General features: G+C 60.4%; 1 pseudogene; it reads right to left on the bottom strand.

Moving 5' to 3' along the window:
• LOC143696216 (Fc receptor-like protein 4) overlaps positions 1 to 14,694 on the bottom strand; it is a 30,817-nt pseudogene extending 16,123 nt beyond the window's left edge.
• Between the last annotated feature and the right edge of the window lie 6,767 nt (positions 14,695 to 21,461).

Below are 21,461 nucleotides of genomic sequence, written 5' to 3'. Positions count from 1 at the left end.
TGGACCAAGCCGTCCCTGTCCCCTCTGCAGCTGAACCACAGTGGCAGCTATTGCTGCAAAGCCTGGGTGAAACCCTGGGGGTGGAAGGAGTCAGCGCCAGTGACAGTGATAGTGCACGGTGAGCACCCCACTGCTGCCACCCTGACAACTCCACAACCCCTCCCCAGGGACTCAGGCTCACAAATCCCCCTCCCCTCTGCTGCCTGTGCTGGAGGGTCCCCCCAAGCCCACCCTGGGGTCCCCCATGACTCTCAGCTGCCTCAGCACCCGTAGCCCCCTGCAGCCCCGAGCCCCCCTCCTGCACGTGTTCTACCAGGACAGGCAGGTGGTGGGGGATGTGCAGGGGTTCCCACAGCTGCTGGTGCCCGCCGTGGGGGTCTCCCACTCGGGGAATTACAGCTGCCAGGTGCACTCTGAGGAGGGGCCGTGTTGAATAGTAGCACCCGGCTCCAGGTCACGGTGAGTGTGGGGATGGGCATGGGGAGCCCCCACAGCCTGCTTGTGTCTTCTAGTTGGGTACCTCCATGTCCCCCTGACCCCTTTCTTGGATCCTACCATCACTCCCCTTGTCCCCTCGCCCCTCTGTGGTGAGACCCCATAGCCAAAATCCCCCACCACACCCATCGCCCCTGTCCCTATCCCCCCACACCGGCTGCCAGCCCCTCCCTGTGGCCTAAGCCCTGTCTCTGTCCCCACAGTGCCCGTGGCCAATGCCACCATCACTCCCATTCCCTTGTCACGTCAGGTGCATGCAGGTGACAACGTGACCCTGCACTGCCCAGTGCAGGTGGGCTCAGCCCCTGTCACCTTCACCTGGCTGCACAATGGGCAGGAGGTGGCCCAGGGTCCCCTCCTGGAGCTCAGGGACATCAATGTCGGACATTGGGGCACCTACCAGTGCATGGCCACCAACCAGCTGGGACAGGACAGGCACTGCGTGTTCCAGGCACTCAGCCCTGAGCTGGCCCTGGAGGTGAAACCGCGGGACAAAGAGACACACAGGGACATAGGTGGGTTTACACGGGGTCACTGTAGGGTGCAGGACCCCTGGGGTGATGGGTGACCCTGATGTGTCCCCCTCTGTTTCTTGCAGTGGCCGCAGGGGTCGGTGGGGCCCTTTTGTTCCTGCTCTGCTTGTGGGTGTCATTGTGTGGCACCGTGTGGGTGGGTGACAGTGGGTGGATGGGGGTCCCAGGGAGCTCCTGAGGCCCCCAGAGTTGGGGAACAATAGGGAAGCACCCCAGCCCCAAAATTGTGACCTTGTCTGGGGGACCTGTGGAGTATGGTGAGGTGCTGGAAGGTCCTGCAGGGATGTTGGGGTTTCTTTCAGGGGCCCTGGGGGTGATGGGTTTTTCTATCCCTGGCAGGCTTTGGGTTCTTGAGGCTGACTTGGTCAGGGGGTTGGGAGAGTTTAATGATTTCTGGGGGGCTTCGGGGATTCTTGGGGGTACCTTGGGAGTTTAGGAATCCTGATAATATTCAGGGCCCTGGGACCCCACCGTCACCCATCCCCTCCTTCCTTTGAAGCTGGCAGGAAGCAGCAGGAAAGGTGAGTGGGAGGCTCAAACCAACCGCTCTCCTTTTTCCCCACCCCCAAGACCTCCCATTCCCTCCCCCACATCCCCTTTATTCCCTCAGGGCCCCCCCCAGCCCACCCAGAGGAGGGGGAGGTGCTGTACACCCACGTCGTGGTCACCAAGAGGGCAGGGGGTGAGTACGGGGGGGACACATGCAGAGGGACACGTCACCCACCAGTGTCACCCCACCCAGATCCCACAGCCCGTGTCTCTCACAGCGTCCCCCCGTGCCACCACCCTCCAGGATCCCCAGGTGACCAACGCGGAGCTGCGGGGACCCCAGGGGCGACCGCGGGAACCCGGTGACATCTACGGGAATGTGCTGTGACACTGGGGGGAACTGGGGGCACTGGGGGTCCCCACCCATGGGCACCCACTCGTGTCTGTGCTGCCACTAAAAACTGCCCCAATCCCTCCCCGTGGGGGCACAAAGATCCCAAAGGGCTGAGAGAAGAAGAATTTCCTGCAACAGCAACGAGAGAGAATGAAACCAACAGCCATCGCAACAAGGTTGAGAGTCCAAATGGTCACGCAAGGACCGATTTCCAGGGAAAACCACAACGAGGAACAAACCCCAGATGTTTCCCTCAGCACGTTTCTCCACCAGAGTAAAACTGGCAGGGCCCTGGACCTTCCTTGCTCTGGTGGCCCATGCGGCCTTCAGGAGGCTCTGGATTCTCTTGTTTCCTGTCCCAAAGCCCTCCTCTGCCCTGTTCCCTATACCAGGATGTCACAAAGGCCTTGTGTGTGTTCTGGAGCCTTCCCCTTTTCCAGGGCAGTCGGGATCAGGCCATGGCACAGGGCGGGGTGTCAGAGACAGGAAAAGTTTGATGTCTGGAGACATTTTGGAACACCTCCATGTGGCAGGGGTGGGTCAGGCCTTGCTTTTGGTGAGACAGGGCCCCGTCTGTCCCTCAGTCTGTCAGCCATGGCACACTGGGACTGTTTGACGCTCTGCCAAAGCCAGGTCCTGAGTGGCTGGGTGACCAGGAGTGCCGGCTTGGGAGAGGGTCCTTGGTGGCCCAACTGGCTTAAAAGGCAGAGCATGAGGTGACCAAGTCCCTGACTGTGTCTCCTCTTGAGAGTGTCTGCCCCATCCAGGCTGGAACTCAGGATTCGGCAACTCATTTAAATGAGAAATATCTGCCAAGGAAAGTGGGAACATTCCTGGAATGGAAAGAAGACCCACATCTAAAACTCTTTTTTTATTTCAAAATGATTTGGCTTTCAGACCAAAAGGTAGGAAAAGGAATAGCAGCTCTTTACCAGGAAATTTATAAACCAAAACAGAACAAACAACACAAACCCAGAACTTTCCCTCCCGCTCAGGGCTGTTGGTTTTTGTGGCAGTTATAACCGCGGCCAACAGGGGGCGCTGCAGGGAGCGCTCCCGGCCAGCAGGGGGCGCCCCGCTCCAGCTCCATCCCCTCAGGGGCCATGGCGGCCTCGGCCGGGAGGGAGGAGGGGAAATCGCTCCTTTTGCAAACTCACGGCCACCAATTGGTCCCGGCACCACCACCGGCAGCGGGCAGAAGCCGCCAAGGCAGCAGGTTGGATCCCAGTGCCCACTGGCAGAGTAGCAGTGTCCCAGGGCCAGGCACACGGCCTGCACAACACCTGCAACCGCTCTATGATCCCGAATGGAAGGAAAGCAGCACCTGACCCTTGACAGGTTTTGGGTCCACAGCAGCACCTCTGGTGGCTTTGTGCCACAATTCCTGGAAATCCTCAGCCTTTCTCTCCCTTTTCCTCTTTCAGCCCTGTCACAGCCAATCTGCAAATGTTGAATTGCTCTGGAATGTTGAGGAAATCTGATGTTCAGTCCTGGCTCCGCCTGGGCTCCTCTGGGGGCTCCAGAGCACATTTGGACTCCCTCCTCTTCCTGGGCCACTGCTGGTCCCAACACAGCATCTGCAGGGAAAGGAAGAGCAGATGGAGAGCAGAGCCACAATTCCAAGGGCTCTGCAGCTGCCACTGGAGCACAGGGACAGCCCTGGCCGGGAGCAGTGCCTTGGGAGGGAAAAATGTGGAGAAATTGGATCTAGTTGGGCTAATGCCCCTGTTCTGCTCAGGGACCGGCAGACACTTAAGGAGGTGTTATAATTAGTTCTGGAGTTCCTAAAGTTCAGCCATGCTCCTAAAACATCCCTGTGCACAAACACAGGGTTCTGGTGCCTCTCCTGGGGATTTTGGGATCCTGCGGCTGAGGCAGCAGCAGCTGGAGCAAGTGGGCCACTGGAACAGCACCTGGCTATGGTGAGGAGCAGGAGTGCCGGGAATTCTGCAGGGTGCTCAGACGAGGGCCACAGGGCACCGCTTGCCATTCCTGCTCCCCCCAGATTTTGGGAGGGAGCAGTGACACCCATGGGGCCCCCAAACCCCTCAGGGCTCGGGCACAGCCTCACAGGAGGTCCCAGCCCAGGCCTTGGGGATGATTTGGGCACTCTCGGGCTCGTTGCCGACAAAGGGCAGCGCTCCAGGAGCGGTCGGCACATCCCGAAGGAGCAGCCCGGGGCTGCTGGAGCCCGAGTGCTGCGGACAAGGACGGCGTGAGGGAGCCGGGCCCCGCTCAGCCGGGGCTGCCCCAGGAACGTCTCATCCTGCAGGAGCTCGGCAGCCTCTGCCGGTGCCGGCCCTGGGGCTGTCGGGGGGCGCGGCCGGAGTGGCCGGGGGGCAGCGGGTGGGAGGGGCCGGGATGGAGGGACCGGGACCCCCCTGGGGAGCCCCGAGCGTGGAGGGAGCGAAACGGCGGAGGGGAGACCCCGGGACAGGGGGGAGCAGAGACCCTGCGGTGGGGTCTGCGGAAAGGAGGGACCGCAATGATGGTCCCGGAGCACCGGGAAGGGGCCCAGCTGCCATCGCGCTGCGAGTGCCGGGACGGTCCCGGGGTGTCCGAACCGACTGTGGCAGCGTGTCCGAAGCCACTGTCGCGATGTGTCGGGACCGAGCGTTGCCAGGGTAAGGCCCCCACAGCTCCGGGAAGTGGAGGGGGACCCTGGAAGGGGCGGGGCAGGGGCGGGGCAGAGCCCTGTCTATTCCCTGTGCCCTGTGCAGGTGAGGAGGGCAGGGATGCAGCAGCTTTGGGAACACCTGGAATCCAGACAGGGTCACTCCCCACAGCCCCACCACGGCCGCAGGCAGAGCCACTGCTCTGTATTCCCTCACTTTTCCCTCTTGTCTGGCAGCCAAGCAAGAACCCAAATATTCTTCCCAGGACATTCCAAAGGGCTTCAGGTTTGAGACAGGAAGGAGGAGGGACCCAGTCAGGTTGTTGTGCAAAACATTATTGTGTTTGCAGAAGTTAGGGAGCTATCTCAGACCCTTGCTGCTAGGGACAAAGTGATCAATTGCTGCATTTCCGGACAGCTTCCTCCAGAGCTGCCCTTGCAGGGGTGATTTCCAGCCAGCCCTGCTCTGAAAACCACCAAAGGCCCTGGCAGAGCCACTGCTTGGGCTCCCATTGGGTTTTGTGCTTCTTTCAGGGCTGAGCAAAGCACAGGCAGGCCTTTTTCCCCCACAGAATTCTCACCTCTGCGGCACCTCCATAGACTCAGAGCCCCTCAGAATCTCTCTGAGGCGACGCCCAGGCCTCCGGCACCTTGTGGGGCCTGTGCTGGGCTTGGGTCACCCCAAAATCTGAGGCACCCAGGGAAGGCGCTTTGACCCACAGGCCCACCCAGCAATTGCCCATCCCTGGGACCTCCATTCCCATGGGAACCAACCATGGGACCCCCCTTTCCTTGTGTCCCCCCCCTCCCTGGGACCCCCATCCTAATACTGACATTCCCCAAGGTCTCCATGGCCCAGGACCCCATTCCCAAGGAACCCTCTCCTGTTCATTTCATCTCCTGCAATCCTCCTTCCTCCAGGACCTTGATTCTACCAGGACCCCCATTCCCATGGGACCCCCCTTTCCCCCAGCATCCCCATCCCATGACCCCCAATCCCTGGAGCCCATGTTCCCCTGGGACTCCCATCCCTGAGTCCCCCCAGCCCTGGGCAACCCCATTCCCATGGCACCCCCATTGCCAGTGACTCTCCCTCCTCAGCACCCCCATTCCCAGGGACCCCATCCCTGGGACCTCCCATTCCCCAGGACACCCATTCCCCATTCCCAAACCCCCTGAGCGCCCCACTCCTGGGAGCCCCATGTCCCACCTTGTCCCACCCAGCCTTGTCCCCATCCTGTCCCCACCCTGCCCACAGCCTGTCCCCAGCTTGTGGCCACCCTGCACCCACCAGTTGCCACCTACACATGGGGATGAGACCTGACCTCGCTTCCTTCCCCTCTGGCCAAAGAGCCACCACCCAGGGGACAGCCACCCCTGGCAGCGAGTGACAGCCAGTGCACATGGCTGGGGACACCGGGATGGCCGGGAAGGTGGCGCTGCTCCTGTGGGGTGAGTGCCCCTGGGCAGGTGTCTGACGCCCTGGGGATGGGCTCTGGTGAGGGAGAGATGAGTGGGTAGGGGGCACAGGGGGGCTGCGCAGTTCCTTGAGAACCCCAGGGCCACCAGGGCATGGAGCCCAGTGTGACCAGAGCTGTGGGATGGCCGTGGGGACAGGAAAAGGGGGACAGGAACAGGGGAACTGGGATGAGTGCACAGGAGCATGGAATTGGAGATGTTGTGACAATGATGTGGCAGAAGGAACCTTGGGGCTGGGGCAGCTGTGGGGACAGGGACACAGACATGCAGGGACAGGGACAAGGGGACAAGCACCATGTGTTTGGGCCATGGGGACAGGTGCCACCAAAATGGGATCATGGGCACAGGGCCATGGGGATGTGTCTGTGGGGCTGGCAGGGGTGACCTGTGCCAGCACAGGGTCCCCATGCCTAAGCAGGGGTTGGCTGCTGTGTCCCTGTCCTCGAGACCTCTGTACCACACCAGTACCCCCACTGAGACCTTCTGGGGACAGCCCCCACCCCCAGTGCCATCGTGCCTCTGTCCCCATGGTGCCACCCCCACCCAGCCCTGTCCCTTCTCCCTTCCAGCCCAGACCCTCGGCCTCGCTGGTGAGTCCTTGGGGGATGCCATGGCCCCACCCCGCTGTCCCCAGCCCCTCACTGGCCCTGGCAGGCTGGTGTCCCCTGTCACCCACAGGTGCCCAGACCACCCAGCTCCTGGTGGAGCCCCCCTGGAGGCCGGCGGTGCCGTGGGACTGGGTTATCCTGACCTGCCAGGGCTCGGGGACCGCCGGTGCCACCACCTGGTACAAGGATGGGTGGCACTAGAGGCAGGAGGTATGCGACCCCTTTAAGGTCACTGAGAGTGACACCGACATGTGTGACAGACCCAGAACTGGGCTCAGCCCCCCTGGGACAGTCTTAAATGGTGAGGAGTTTTGGGAGTCCTGTGAGAGTCAGTCCGAATTTTCCCTCATCTGCCTCACGGTCATCATTGGGGAACTACTGAAGAGAAGACTACCCCTGTCTAAAATCTCTGGCTCTGAAGGAGAAAGTCACATGCCAACAAGGCCCTGAGACCTGAGAGCATTGCTAAGTTTTTGTTTTCACATGTGTTGTTTGCTGTATGCTACACCAAGCCCAATGAGAAGAAGAAGGGGGCACCGTGCACTTTTTGCAACAATAGCCTTGGAAGCTGTCCCACCTCTCGGCCTGGCTGGACTTTTCCTGAGTTCTGGGTGGTCCCCTGCAGAAGACCCTTCTCACTCATTTGCAACCACTGTGACAGACAGACTGAGATGTAAGAAGCCTTTCCATCAAAGACCGAGACATGAAACCCCTTTGTGAGAAGGCCCCCTCTCCTCCTTCCAAGGCCTGGGACTGAAACCCCCAACCCGGCGGAGATGTGCAGGGGGAGGCAAGCTGACCAAAGCAAGATGGATGTTGCAGGTGTGAGCATTGGACCATGAACACAATGGCTCTCGCCTCCTTCTGAGAACAGGGACTGTGTGTACCCTTTGCAAATACCATTCCCCCTTCCCCCATTGAAAGAGAGTAGAATTGGAGTCCAGATGAACTGCACCTCTGAGATCTCCCCGATGTAACAGGCAGATCCTCAGCTGGACTGCACCAAAGGTCTTCGTCTCTACGTTTGGTAGCTATATTTCCCCTCTTTCTCTCTCTTTGTTCTCTCTCTTTCTCTTTTTCTCTCCCTTAATCTCTCTATCGCATTTTGCTATGGTCATTCAATAAAGGTGCATTTCTTTTGATTATTACTGCAAATCCCCTGTGCCCTGTCAGTTTTTTTTTTCCACTCTGAGATCAATCCACGAACCATCTCGAAACTCCTTCGTAAGGATGGATCGTGACACCCCAGCCATGTGCACTGGCTATCACTCGCTGCTGTGGCCATCGCTCCCCTGGCTGGTGGCCCTTCAGATGAAGGGAAAGGAGCGAGGTCACATCTGTCCCCACGTGTAGTTGGGCCTTGGTGGGAGGAGGGTGGGGACAGGATGGGGGCAGGGTGGGGACCTGATGGGACATGGGGGTGATGGTGGCACGTGTTTGTGATGGTGGGACATGGTGGGGACATGGTGTTGCCAGAATTTTGAGGCTGAGGCGGTATAGGGGGCCAGGGATGGGTGTTCAGGGGAATGGGAGGCCCAGGGATGGCGTCTCAGGGGAATGGGGGACCCAAGGATTTGGTGGACTCAGGCTTGGGGTGAGGGTCCCAGGACAACGTGGCCTCCAGGGATTTGTGATCATGGGATGGGGCCGAGGGATTGGCATGCCATGGGAATGAGATTCCTGGTGGAACCAAGGCCCCCAGTGGAAGGGGGATCCCAGAGGCCAGAATTACCAAGCTGGGGTTCCTTGGGAATTAAGATCCTGGGGACTGCCAGCCCTGGGATGGTGGCCCAGGGAAGTTGGGATGGAAGGAGTGGGGATCATATGGTTGGGGTGCCAGGGGAAGGGGGTGCCAGGGATGGACAGTTGCTTGGGTGGGCTGGTGGGATACAGCTCCTTCCCTGGGTGCCTCAGACTTTGGGGTGAATCAGGGCCTAGTGCTGCTCCCCTGGGGTGCTGGTTTCCTGGGCATAGGGGTCCTGGGTAGCTCTGCTTCTGTGCCCTTGACTTTTTTGAGTCTATATTTATCTTTTTTCTTATTTTCCTCACTTTTCTGCCAGGTCCCATCATGCCCCGTTCCCAGCTCAGCAATCCTGGAGAGCACCTGAGCAGGGAATGAGTTGGGATGACTCAGAGGAGGGGGGAAACGGGGAAGTGGGGGGTGCAGGGAAGGGTGGGGAGGCTCTGGGGGATGGGAGTGTTGAGCTGTGCCCCCCAACACTTTCTCTCTCCTGCAGAAGAAGGAAGAGGCCGTTTGTGCTGAGTATAATGGGGGTGGAGGGTTCTGTCCTGAGCAGCAAATCCAGGGGGGGTCCTCTCATGAGAGGATCCTGTCCCAGGGGGTGACACATCCTGGCATGGGGGGTCCTGTCCTGGGTATGGCAGTTCCGGAAATGTCCCTGCACATTCCTGGCCGGGTGCCTGTCCCAGGGGTGGCACATCCTGGGGACCCCTGTCAATGCAAGGGTGGGGCCCAGCCATGGCCCAGCCCCACTGCACAGGGATGGCCATTGCCCAGCCCTGCTCTGCCCAGCCCCAGGTGGCAGCCAGCACCTGAGGGTCCCCCCTGCCCCCTTGGCTTTGATTCTGGCAGCTTTAGAGCTGCTGCAGAGGTGAGAATTCCGTGGGTGGAAAAAGGCCCTGCCTGTGGTTTGCTCAGCTTTGCAAGAAGCACAGAACCCAAAGGGAGCCCAAGCAGTGGCTCTGTGAGGGCCTTTGATGGTTTTCAGAGCAGGGCTGGCTGGAAACTGCCGCGTGCAGGGGCAGCTAAGAGGCAAGCAGTCTGGAAATGCAGCAATTGATCATTAGGTCCCTTGCAGCAAGGATCTGAGAGAGCCCCAGAACTACTGCAAAGACAACAATCTGCTCAAAAACCTGACCTGGACCCACGTCCTTCCTGTCTCAAACCTGCAGCGCTTTGGAAAGGCCTGGGAAGAATAAATGGGTTCTGATTCAGCTCCTAGACAACAGGGAAATGTGTGGGAATACTGAGTAGGGGCTCTAACCCACAGCCATGGTGGGGCTGTGGGGAGTGACCCTGTCTGGATTCCAGGTGTCCCCAAAGCTGCTCCATTCCTGCCCTCCTCATCTGAGTGAAAGGCTGAGGGTTTGCAGGAATTGTGGTGTAAAACCACCAGAGGTGCTGCTGTGGACACGACACCTGCCTGGGGTCGGATGCCGCCTTCCTCCCATTCGGGATCATGGAGAGCAGCCACGGGTGTTGTGCAGGGCGTGTGCCTGGCCCCGGGACACTGCTACGCTGCCAGTGGGCACTGGAATCCAACCTGCTGCCTTGGCGGCTCCTGCCCGCTGCCGGTGGTGGTGCCGGGACCGATTGGTGGCCGTGAGTTTGCAAAAGGAGCGATTTGCCCTCCTCCCTCCCGCCCGAGGCCGCCATGGCCCCTGAGGGGATGGAGCTGGAGCGGGGCGCCCCCTGCTGGCCGGGAGTGCTCCCTGCAGCGGCCCCTGCTGGCCGCGGTTATAACTGCCACAAAAACCAACAGCGCTGAGCGGGAGGGAAAGTTCTGGGTTTGAGTTGTTTGTTCTGTTCTGCTTTATAAATTTCCCAGTAAAGAGCTGCTATTCCTTTTCCAACACTTTTGCCTGGAAGCCCCATCAGTTTTGAAATTAAAGAAAATATTACACACGTGTCTTCTTTCCATTCCAGGAAGGTTCCCACTTTCCTTGGCAGATATTTCTCATTTAAACGAGATGCTAACTCTTTGGTTGGGGACAGACACCCCAAAAGGAGACAGGATCAAGGACTTGGTCACCTCATGCTCTGCCTTTTAAGACACTTGGGCCACCAAGGGCTATGTCCCCAGCTGGCACTCCTGGTCACCCAGCCACTCAAGAGCTGGCTTTGGCAGAGCATCACACTGTCCCCAATGTGCCACGTCTGACAAACTGATGGACAGACGGGGCCCTGTCTCACCAAAAGCAAGGCATGACCCACCCCTGCTACACACAGTTGTTCCAAAATGTCTCCAGACATCAAACTTTTCCTGTCTCTGACACCCCACCCTGTGCCATGGCCTCATCCCAACTGCCCTGGAAAAGGGGGAGGCTCCGGAACCCCCACGGGGCCTTTGTGACATCCTCGTGTGGGGAACACGGCAGAGGAGGGTTTGGGACAAGGGAGAAGAGAATCCAGAGCCTCCTGAACACCACTTTCGCCATCAGAGCAAGGAAGATCCAGGGCCCTGCAAGATTCCTGTGGTGGAGGAAACCTGCTGGGGGAAATGTCTGGGGTTTCTTCCTTATTGGGGGCTTTCCCTGGAAATTGTTCCTTGTGTGACCACTTGGACACTGAACCTTGTTGCTGTTGCTGTTGGTTTTACTCTCTCTCATTGCTGTTTCATGAAATTGTTCTTCTCTCAGCCCTTTGGCATCTTTGTGCCTCAATGGGGTGCAGGAGAGGCAGTTTTTAGGGGCAGCACAGACACGAGTGGGTGCCCATGGGTGGGGACCCCCAGTGCCCCCAGTTCCCCCCAGTGTCACAGCACATTCCCGTAGATGTCACCGGGTTCCCGCGGTCACCCCTGGGGTCCCCACAGCTCCGCGTTGGTCACCTGGGGATCCTGGAGGCTGGTGGCACGGGGGGACGCTGCGAGAGACACGGGCTGTGGGATCTGGGTGGGGTGACCCTGGTGGGTGACGTGTCCCTCTGCGTGTGTCCCCCCTGTACTCACCCCCTGCCCTCTTGGTGACCACGACGTGGGTGTACAGCACCTCCCCCTGCTCTGGGGGGGCCGGCGGATCCGGGGGGGCCCTGAGGGAATAAAGGGGATGTGGGGGAGGGAATGGAGAGCTGTGGGGCAGGGGTAAAAGGGGACTCATGTTGGGAGCCCTTCACCAACCTTTCCTCGTGTTTCCTGGCAGCTGCAGAGGAAAGAGGGAAGATGTGACTGTGGGATCACAGGGCCCTGAACCCTCCCTGGATTCCTGACCCCCACGGGACCCTCAATTTACAACAGAACCCGCAAGCATCCCTGAAGCCTCCCAGAATTCAGGAACATCCCCAGTGTCCCCAGCCAACTCAGCCTCAGGAACCCAAAGCCCAGCAGGGACAGAGACCTCCTAACTGCCCCAAGGGCCCCTGAGAGAACCCGCAGCATCCCTGCAGGACCCTTCAGCCCCTCCCCAAACCCTAAAGTACAGACAATGCCGCAGTTTTGCGGCTGTGGGTGCTGCCCAATCATTGTCCAACACTGGGTGCCTCTAAAGCTCCCTGGGACGCCTGTGCCCCCATTGTCACCCACCCACATGGTGCCACCGGTGCCAGGCCACAATGACACCCACGAGCAGGAGCAGGAAAGAAAGGGCCCCACTGACCCCTGTGGCCACTGCAAGAAACAGAGGGGGACACATCAGGGTCACCCATCACCCCAGGGGTCCTGCACTCCCTGGTGGCCCTGTGTGACCCCACCTTTGTTGCAGTGTCCCCGTGGTATCAACTCCAGGACCAGCTCAGGGCTGAGTGCCCGGAACACGCGGTGCCTGTCCTGTCCCAGCTGGATGGTGGCCACGCACTGGTAGGTGCCTGAATGTCCCACATTGATGTCTCCAAGCTCCAGGAGGGCACCCTGGGGCACCTCCAGCCTGTTGTGCAGCCAGGTGAAGGTGACAGGGGCTGAGCCCACCTGCACTGAGCAGTGCAGGGTCACGGGGTCACCTGCGTGCACCTGGTGTGCCAGGGTACCGGGGGTGATGGTGGCATTGGCCACGGGCAGTGTGGCGACAAAGACAGGGCTGACACCTGGTGAAGTGGGATGGGAGTGCCATGGGTCGGCTCATCCCCAGCCAGAGGGTCCCGCTCATCCAGGACAGTGACATTCAGGGGGTCACTCTCGGCCACGCTGTCCCCGTCACTGACCCGGCACCGGTACTGGCCGCTGTCATTGTCCCCAGTGTGGCACAGCTCTAGGTAGCAGCTGGTGCCCAGCAGTGCCCCCGAGCCCTCTCAGTGCCAGGAGAAGGACAGGGGACCTGTCCCCATGGCCACCATACAGCTCAGCACCAGGCTGTCCCTGAGTGCCACCTGCCCCCCGGGGGGCTGCACTGACAGGGACACCCCGGAGGGCAGGACCCCTGCAGGAGGGGAGGATAGCAAGGGACAGTGAGGGACCCAGGGGGGTGGTAGGGGAAGGGCAGGGAGACCCCAGTGAGGGAGAGGGGGCGCAGAGATTGGTGGGGCTTGGAAAGGAACCCCAAGGGACCCCTGGAGAGGGGGGCGGATGACACCAGGGTGGGTATGGGGACTCAGGGAGGGAATGATGTGACCTGGGGAATGTGTGGTGACCTCAGAGAGGGGTGGGAGGGATGCTGGGAGGGGTGAGGGGACTCAGAGAGGGGTGGGGAGACACAAGCCAGGAATGGTGGGACCTGGGGAGGCACCCGGGGCAGGGATGGCAGGACACGGAAAATGTGTAGGGGTGGGATGGGGGTAGCCCTCTAGGGGTGGGGGACCCTGAGAGGGACATGAGAAGGGAGCAGGGGAGCAAGGGTAGGATCCGGGAAAGGTTGGGGCCACAGGGCAGGTGTCTGGAAGGACTGGGCACCCCCTGAAGGCCTGGGAGAGCTGAGGAGGCTCTGGGGGCTCCCCATGCCCTTCCCCGTGCCATCATGGAGCCCGCCTAGGCTCTGGGAAGGAGACGGGAGGGGAATTTGTGAGCCCGAGTCCCTGGGGAGGGGCTGTGGGGGTGTCAGGGTGGCAGCTGTGGGGTGCTCACCGTGCCCTGTCACTGTCACCGGTGCTGAATTTCATGACCTCCCTGACCACCAGGATTTCACCCAGCCCCTGCAGCTGTAGCGACCGCTGTGGTGCAGCTGCAGAGGGGACAGGGACAGCTCGGTGCCATCATGGAGCCCGCCCGGACGCTTCTCCTCGCGGTAGAAGGACACCGAGGTGACCGTGCAGTTCCACCAGCCCTGGCAGCGCAGTGTCACCGTGTCCCCCTCCAGCAGCGCCTGTGCTGGCACCTGCAGCACCAGCGAGCCTGGGGTACAGAGGGGTCCTGTTACACCCGATGGCACCAGGACCCCATCTGGGTTACACCCAATGCACCAGGGGTCCCCAATTCCCACATGGTTTCCCCAACACTAGGGTGCTCTGGGATGTCCCCATAGCAGGGGACAGGCTCTGGTTACACCAGGAGGTGAACCATGGAGTGGAGCCCACTGAGAGCCCTCGGGGTCCCCTGGGTGCCAGGCTGGGGACACCCAAACCCCTCTCAATGTCTGAGACACTCACAGGGGGACTGAGACTGATGCCAGGTCTGTCACACGTGTAGGTGCCACTCTTGGTGACAGTGAGGTGTTCAGGTCCCTCCTGCCCGCAGTGCTGCCCATCCTTGTACCAGGTGGTGACACCGGCGGTCCCCGAGCCCTGGCAGGTCAGTGTCACTCAGTCCCACAGCACCGCCGGCCTCCAGGGGGACTCCACCAGGAGCTGGGTGGTCTGGGCACCTGTGGGTGACAGGGGACACCAGCCTGCCAGGGCCAGTGTGGGGCTGGGGAATGCGGGGTGGGGCCATGGCATCCCCTGAGGACTCACCAGCAAGGCCGAGGGTCTGGGCTGGAAGGGAGAAGGGACAGGGCTGGGTGAGGGTCATGTGGACAATGTGGACACCCCATGTTTGCACACGTCAGTTCCACGGCCCTACAGCACCTGTCCCCACAGCCATAATCCATGGCCCTGTGCCCATCATCCCATTCCAATGGCACCTGTTCTCCCAGCCCATCCCCATGCATCATGGCCCTTGTCCCTGTCCCTGCATCCCTGTTCCCCTGTCCCTGTCCCCACAGCTACCCAAGCCCCAAGGCTCCTTCTGCCACATCCTTGTTCCCACATCTCTATCCCCCTGTTCCTGTCCCCACATCCCAGTTCCCCTGTTCCTGTCCCCAAAGCCATCCAACAACTCTGGTCACACTGGGCTCTATGACCTGCTCTGACTCTGCTGGCCTTGGGGACCTCAGGGGATCCCGCAGCCCCCCTGTGCCCCCTTCCCTCCCCATCCCCGGGGTGTCAGGCCTGTGCCCGGGGCACTCACCCCACAGGAGCAGCACCACCTTCCCGGCCATCCCGGTGTCCCCAGCCATGTGCACTGGCTGTCACTCGCTGCTGTGGCCACCGCTCCCCTGGCTGGCAGCTCTTTGGATGAAGGGGAAGGAAGCGAGGTCACGTCCGTCCCCATGCGTAGGTGGCCCTTGGTGGGGGCAGGGTGGGGACGCTGTGGGACATGGGTGTGATGGTGGGACAAGGTGGGGACATGGTATTGCCAGAATCTGGGGTCTAAGGCTGTGTAGGGAGTCAGGGATGGGTGTCCAGGGGAATGGGTTGCCCAGGGATGGGGTCCCAGGGAAATGGGGGTCCCAAGGGTTGGGTGGACTCAGACTTGGGAATGAGGGTCCCAGAACAACGTGGCCTCCAGGGATTTGTGATCATGGGATGGGGGCCATGGCATGGGGGTGCCAGGGGCAAGGGGGTCCCTGTAAGAATGGGGGCCCTTGGGAAATCAATGTCCCCAAGGGAAGGGGTGTCCCAGGGACTGGAATTACTGGGATGCGGTTCCTTGGGGTTGGCGATCCTGGGGAAGTGCAGTCCAGGGATGGGGGTCTCAGGGAAGGGGGGACAGAAGGAAATTGGGTCCCAAGGTTGGGGTCCCAGGGGAATGGGGGTGCCAGGGATGGGCGGTGGCTAAGGGGGTCCTGGGGGTCACAGCTCCTTGCCTGGATGCCTCAGATTTTGGAGTGACCCAGGGCCCTGCAAAATCACCCCTGGGGTGCTCATTTCCTGGTCAGACATTGCATGGGGGTCCTTGGTAGCTCAGCCTCTGGGTCCTCCCCTGCCCCTGACATTTTTCTCTCTTTATTTCTCTTTTTTGCTTATTCTCCTTACTTTTTGCCATGTCCCCTCACCCCCGGTTCCTGGCTCAGCAATCCTGGGAAGCACCTGAGCAGTGAATGGGTTGGGGGGACCCAGGGGATGGGGAAATGGGGAGAAGGAGGTGCAGGGAATGGTGGGGAGGCTGTGGGGGATGGAGGTGTTGGGCTGTGCGCCCTCAACACTTTCTTTTTCCTGGACAAGAAGGAAGAGGCCGTTTGTGCTGAGAGTCAGATGGGAAAGGGGGGGTTCTGTCCTGGGGTGGCACATCCAGAGGCTCCTGTCCTGGGGGGATCCTGTCCCAGGGGGTGACACATCCTGGCATGGGGGGTCCTGTCCCAGGTGTGGCAGTTCCAGAAATGTCCCTGCACATTCCTGGCCGGGTGCCTGTCCCAGGGGTGGCACATCCTGGGGACCCCTGTCAATGCAAGGGTGGGGCCCAGCCATGGCCCAGCCCCACTGCACAGGGATGGCCATTGCCCAGCCCTGCTCTGCCCAGCCCCAGGTGGCAGCCAGCACCTGAGGGTCCCCCCTGCCCCCATGGCTTTGATTCTGGCAGCTTTAGAGCTGCTGCAGAGGTGAGAATTCTGTGGGGAAAAAAGGCCTGGCGGTGGTTTGCTCAGCGCTGCAAGAAGCACAAACCCAAAGGAAGCCCAAGCAGTGGCTCTGGGAGGGCCTTTGATGGTTTTCAGAGCAGGACTGGCTGGAAACTGCCCCTGCAGGTTCAGCTGTGGGGGAACCAGTCCGGAAATGCAGCAATTGATCATTTTGTCATTCTCAACAAAGGACTGAGAGAGCCCCAGAACTGCTGCAAATCCCACACCGATTTTCTCAACAACCTGACCTGCACCCTCCTTCTTGAACAAAACCTGCAGCCCCTTGGAACTTCTGGAAAGAATGTTTGTCTTCTGGATGTGCACACCTGAAGAGAGGGAAAAGTGTCAAAATATTGAGCAGGGGCTGCACACGAGGGGCTGGGGAACAGGGGTGTCACAGCAGGAGCAGGGAGTGCCCAGGCAGAGGAATTCAGGGCAGGCTGGAGTGGATTTACCAGGGAATCAGACCCTGAGGAACACAGGGGCATTTCCACTGATTCCTGTGCACTGTCCCAAGCATGGACAGAGCTTCTCCCCTTCCTCCAAGGGAAGTCAATCAAGTTTCAGGGTGGGAACGAGCAAAATGGAGAGAGTTCCTTAATATGGGCCAAGAAAAGTCTTCCTTAGGAGCTGGGTTGCTGCCCAGCAGGCAGGGAACAATCCCATGGAGCTGTTGGACACTCAGGGAGATTCCACCCTCTGTGTTATCCACAAGCAAACGCTGCTGTGGGATGCAGCAAGGGGCTGCTAAAGGGAACCAAAAAGTCTCATTTCACTGTGATTTGTTTGTGGTTTTCTTGTGGTTTTTATATCCACTTCTTTGTGTTTTTATTGTGTTTTGATTTCCTCTTGTTGGGAAAGCAATGATTAAAAGGATTCTATAAACCAGAGCATTTTATACCTTGTCAGTTTCATTTTTGAGGAGTTTGTTTTTTATTGGGAAAATAATGGTATAGGAAAAGATTTATGCCTTTTTTCCATGGATGTATAATTTTGTCACAGTCAATTGGGCATCAAGTGTTTCCTGAGATTGCTAAGACAGGAAATTTGAGTGACAGGAAAAAGCCCAGGGATTTGTGGGGCAGAGACCCAGAGCCTCCCAGGACAAGCCTGGGGTGCCCCAGGATGGGGTCTGTGCTGGGCTCTGAGTCATCTCAAAATCTGAGACCAAAATATGACCCCAAAACTGTCCATAGCAATTGGGCATTGGGGAATTCAACCAACTTGATCCTGGGATTTACCATCATCAGGGCAAGGTCATAAAAGATGCCTCCTTAAGTTTGGGCACCCCAGAGGTCACAGGAACCCACTGGGGACAGCGGGAATGCTCAAGGCCCAGCCAGGACAGCGGACCCCAGGATGTGCCACCTCTGGGAAAGGAATCCCCAAGGATGTGGCACCCCCAGAACGAGGAGCAGCTCCCAGGGACAAGAGCCTGGGACAAGACCCGGGTGTCAGCACAGCAGAGCTGCCCTTTTCCCTAAAGGCTGGACCCCTCTGGATGTGCCCCCTGGACAGAATTCATGTCCTTGCCTCAGCACAAACCGCTGCAGGAAAGAGAAAGAGTTGGGGGGTCACAGACAGGGAGCCCCATCCCCCACAGCCCTGAAACTACTGCCTGCACCCCCCAACCCCTTTTTTCCCTTCCTGGGATTCTCCCAGCTGTTCCCTGGGATGGTTCAACCAGGAAATGTGGGAAAAGGAAAAAAGCCCAGGGGTGAGTGGGGCAGAGACACAGGACCTCCCAGGAGAGCCATGGGGTGCCCCAGGGTGGGGACTGTGCTGGGCTCTGAGTCACCCCAAAATCTGAGGCACCCCATGAGGGAGCTGTGACCCCTGTTGCCACCCAGTCACTGCCCATCCCTGGCACTCCCATTCCCCTGGGGACCCAACCATGGGACCCCCATTACCTTGGTCTCTCCTCCCTGGGGACCCCCATCCCAGGATTGACATTGCCCAGTACCACCAGTGCCTTGATCCCATCCCATGGGCTGCTTCTTCCCCCAGAACCCCTATTCCCGAGGGTCCTCTTTTTCCCCCTGCACCCCCAGCCCTGGCACCCACTTGCCATGACCCCAAATCCCTGGGGACCATGTTCCCACAGCACCCCCATCCCTGAATCCCCCCAGGCATGGGAACCCCAATTGCAGTGGACCCCAATTCTCCTGGACACCCATCCTTGGTTCCCCACATCCCCTGAGCCCCCCACTCCTGGCCACAGCATCCCCCACCATGTCCCCATCCTGTCCCCACCCTGCCCACAGCCTGTGCCCAGCTTGTGGCCACCCTGCCCCCACCAAGGGCCACCTACGCATGGGGACGGACGTGACCTCGCTTCCTTCCCCTTCATCCAAAGAGCCGCCAGCCAGGGGAGCGGTGGCCAGAGCAGCGAGTGACAGCCAGTGCACATGGCTGGGGACACTGGGATGGCCGGGAAGGTGGCGCTGCTCCTGTGGGGTGAGTGCCCTGGGTACGAGCCTGACACCCTGGGGATGGGGAGGGGAGGGAGCACAGGGGAGCTGTGGGGTCCCCTGAGGTCCCCAATGCCAGCAGTGCTAGTCCATGTTAACCACAGCGGACCTTGGTGGGACTGGGGATGTAGGGTGGCTTTGGAGACAGGAATAGGGGCGCAGGAATTTGGGGACGGGGATGTGGGGACAGGAATGTGAGGACTGGCACCTTGGGCTCATGTAACTCTGGGGATAAGGACAAGGGAACTGGGATGCAGGGACAGAAAGCGACAAGAACCATGAGGATGTGGCCATGGGGATGGGATCATGGGGATGGGATCATGAGCTGGTGGGGGTGACCTTGGCCAGCATGGCTTGTGTCCGTGGTGTCCTCGTGCCCGGGGTATCCACAGTGTCCCCATGTTCTGCCTCAGCCCAGGGTGGCCTCAGTGTCCCTGTTCCCAAGGTGTCTGTGCCACAGGGATTTGGTGCACGGGTGGCTGTGACACAGACATGTCCCCCTGCCTCTCCAAATCTTTTGGGGACCACCCAGACACACTTTCCCACAAGAAATGCTGTCCCCATTGGGACAGTTTTTGGGGACAGCCACCACACCCTGTACCCTGGTGCCTCCTTCCCTACAGTGCCACCCTCACCCAGCCCTGTCCCTTCTTCCTTGCAGCCCAGACCCTCAGCCTCGCTGGTGAGTCCTCAAGGGATGTCATGGCCCCACCCCACTGTCCCCAGCCCCACGCTGGCCCTGGCAGGCTGGGGTCCCCTGTCACCCACAGGTGCCAAGACCACCCAGCTCCTGGTGGAGCCCCCCTGGAGGCCAGCGGTGCTATGGGACCGGGTGACCCTGACCTGCCAGGGCTCGGGGACCACCGGTGCCACCACCTGGTAGAAGGACGGGCAGCGCTGGTGGCAGGAGGGACCTGAACACCTCACTCTCACCAGGAGTGGCACCTACACATGTGACAGACCCGGCACCAAGCGCAGCCCCCCCGTGACAGTCTTAGATGGTGAGGGTGGACCTTTAATGATCAGGGTGGCCCCTGAGAGGTCAGGGTGGGCTCCACTCCATGGGTGGCCTTACACCCCTCATGTGGCGAGAGCCTGTGCCCTGCACACAGGGACATCCCAGTGCAGCCCAGTGCACTCCAGAGCTCACAGATGTCCCTGGTGCTATGGGCAGGGACCTCATCAGTGAGATGAGGCCACCTCAGAATGGCCTCATCAGAGAGATGTGACCCTCCTGTCCCACAGACCCACTGGTGCTGCAGGTGCCAGAACGGGCACTGCTGGAGGGGGACACAGTGACACTGTGCTGCCGGGGCCGGCAGGAAAACCATCTCAGCAGGGTGCGATTTTACTGGGATGAGAAGGATCTCGGGGGGTCCCTCAGGGGAACCGAGCTGTCCCTGTCCCCCCTGCAGCTGCACCACAGCGGCCGCTACCGCTGTGCAGGCTTGGTGGGGTCCTCTATGTCATGGTCAGCAGCAGTGCCAGTGACAGTGCAGGGTGAGCACCCCCATGGCTGGAACTCCAATATCTTGACAACCCCAAAGCCACTTCCCAGTGGATTCAGAGTCACAGTCCTCACCTCCCCTCTCCTTCCCAGAGCTCTTCTCAGTGCCGGTGCTGGAACTCCAATATCTTGACAACCCCAAAGCCACTTCCCAGTGGATTCAGAGTCACAGTCCTCACCTCCCCTCTCCTTCCCAGAGCTCTTCTCAGTGCCGGTGCTGGAGGGTCCCCCCACACCCACCGAGGAGTCCCCTCTGACTCTCAGCTGCCTCAGCACCCCCAGCCCCCTGCAGGCCCGAGCCCCCCTCCTGCACGTGTTCTACCGGGACGGGCAGGTGGTGGGGGGCCCGCAGGGGTCCCCGCAGCTGCTGGTGCCCACCGTGGGGATCTCCCACTCGGGGAATTATGGCTGTGAGGTGCACTCCCAGGGTGGGGCCGTGCGGAAGAGCAGCGCCTGGCTCAGCGTCACGGTGCGCAGTGAGTGCGGGGATGGGCACGGGGAGCCCCCACAGCCTCCTTGGGTCCCCCACACTGCCTGGCATCGCCCAGCCCTCCCTGATGCCTGCTCTTGGGTACCCGACCTTTCCCAGATCCCTCCCTGGCTCCCACTGTCCTTTCTTGGGTCCCTCCCTGGGACCCCCCCAGCCCCTACATGGGTACCCCCATCCTTCCCTGGCACCGTTTCCGTGTCCTGCCATTGCTGCCCCGGTCCCTCCCCAGGTCCCCCCATTCCTGGCTCGTGTTTCCCTCCATCCCACATTGGGTCCCCTCACACCTCCCTGGCTCCCATCACCCTTCTCTGAGTTCTCCACACATTCCCCAGATCACACCATCCCCTCCCTGGGTCCCCCTACCCACCATGGTGTTGCCCACCTCCCTCTCCAGGAGTTCCCTCTCTGACCCCCCCCAGCATCCCTCAGGGTTCCTTTTGAAGAAACACCCCGCCCCCCCCATCTCTGCCCCCACTTTCCATCACTGGAGTTCCCCTGCCCCTCCCTGAAACCCGTGGGTCCCTCACCGTCCCCTGATGTCCCCCTCTCCTGCAGGGGTCCCTCCCTCGGGGGTGTCCCTGTCAGCGCAGCCCCCCGGGGGACAGGTGGCACTCGGGGACAGCCTGGTGCTGAACTGCTCAGTGACCATGGGAACAGGTGCCCTGTCCTTCTCCTGGCACCGGGAGGGCTCAGGGGCACTGCCTGGCACCAGCCCCCGCCTGGAGCTGCGCCGCGTTGGGGACAATGACAGCGGCCAGTACTGGTGCCGGGTCAGTGACGGGGACAGCGTGGCCGAGAGTGACCCCATGAATGTCACCGTCCTGGGTGAGCGGGACCCTCGGGCTGGGGCTGAGCCCACCCAGAGCACTCCCATCCCACCCTGCCAGGTGCCAGCCCTGTC

The sequence above is a fragment of the Agelaius phoeniceus genome, chromosome 31 (genome assembly GCF_051311805.1).
Source record: "Agelaius phoeniceus isolate bAgePho1 chromosome 31, bAgePho1.hap1, whole genome shotgun sequence".
In the NCBI taxonomy this organism is placed as follows: Eukaryota; Metazoa; Chordata; class Aves; order Passeriformes; family Icteridae; genus Agelaius; species Agelaius phoeniceus.
This window is presented reverse-complemented; position numbering and strand designations above follow the sequence as displayed.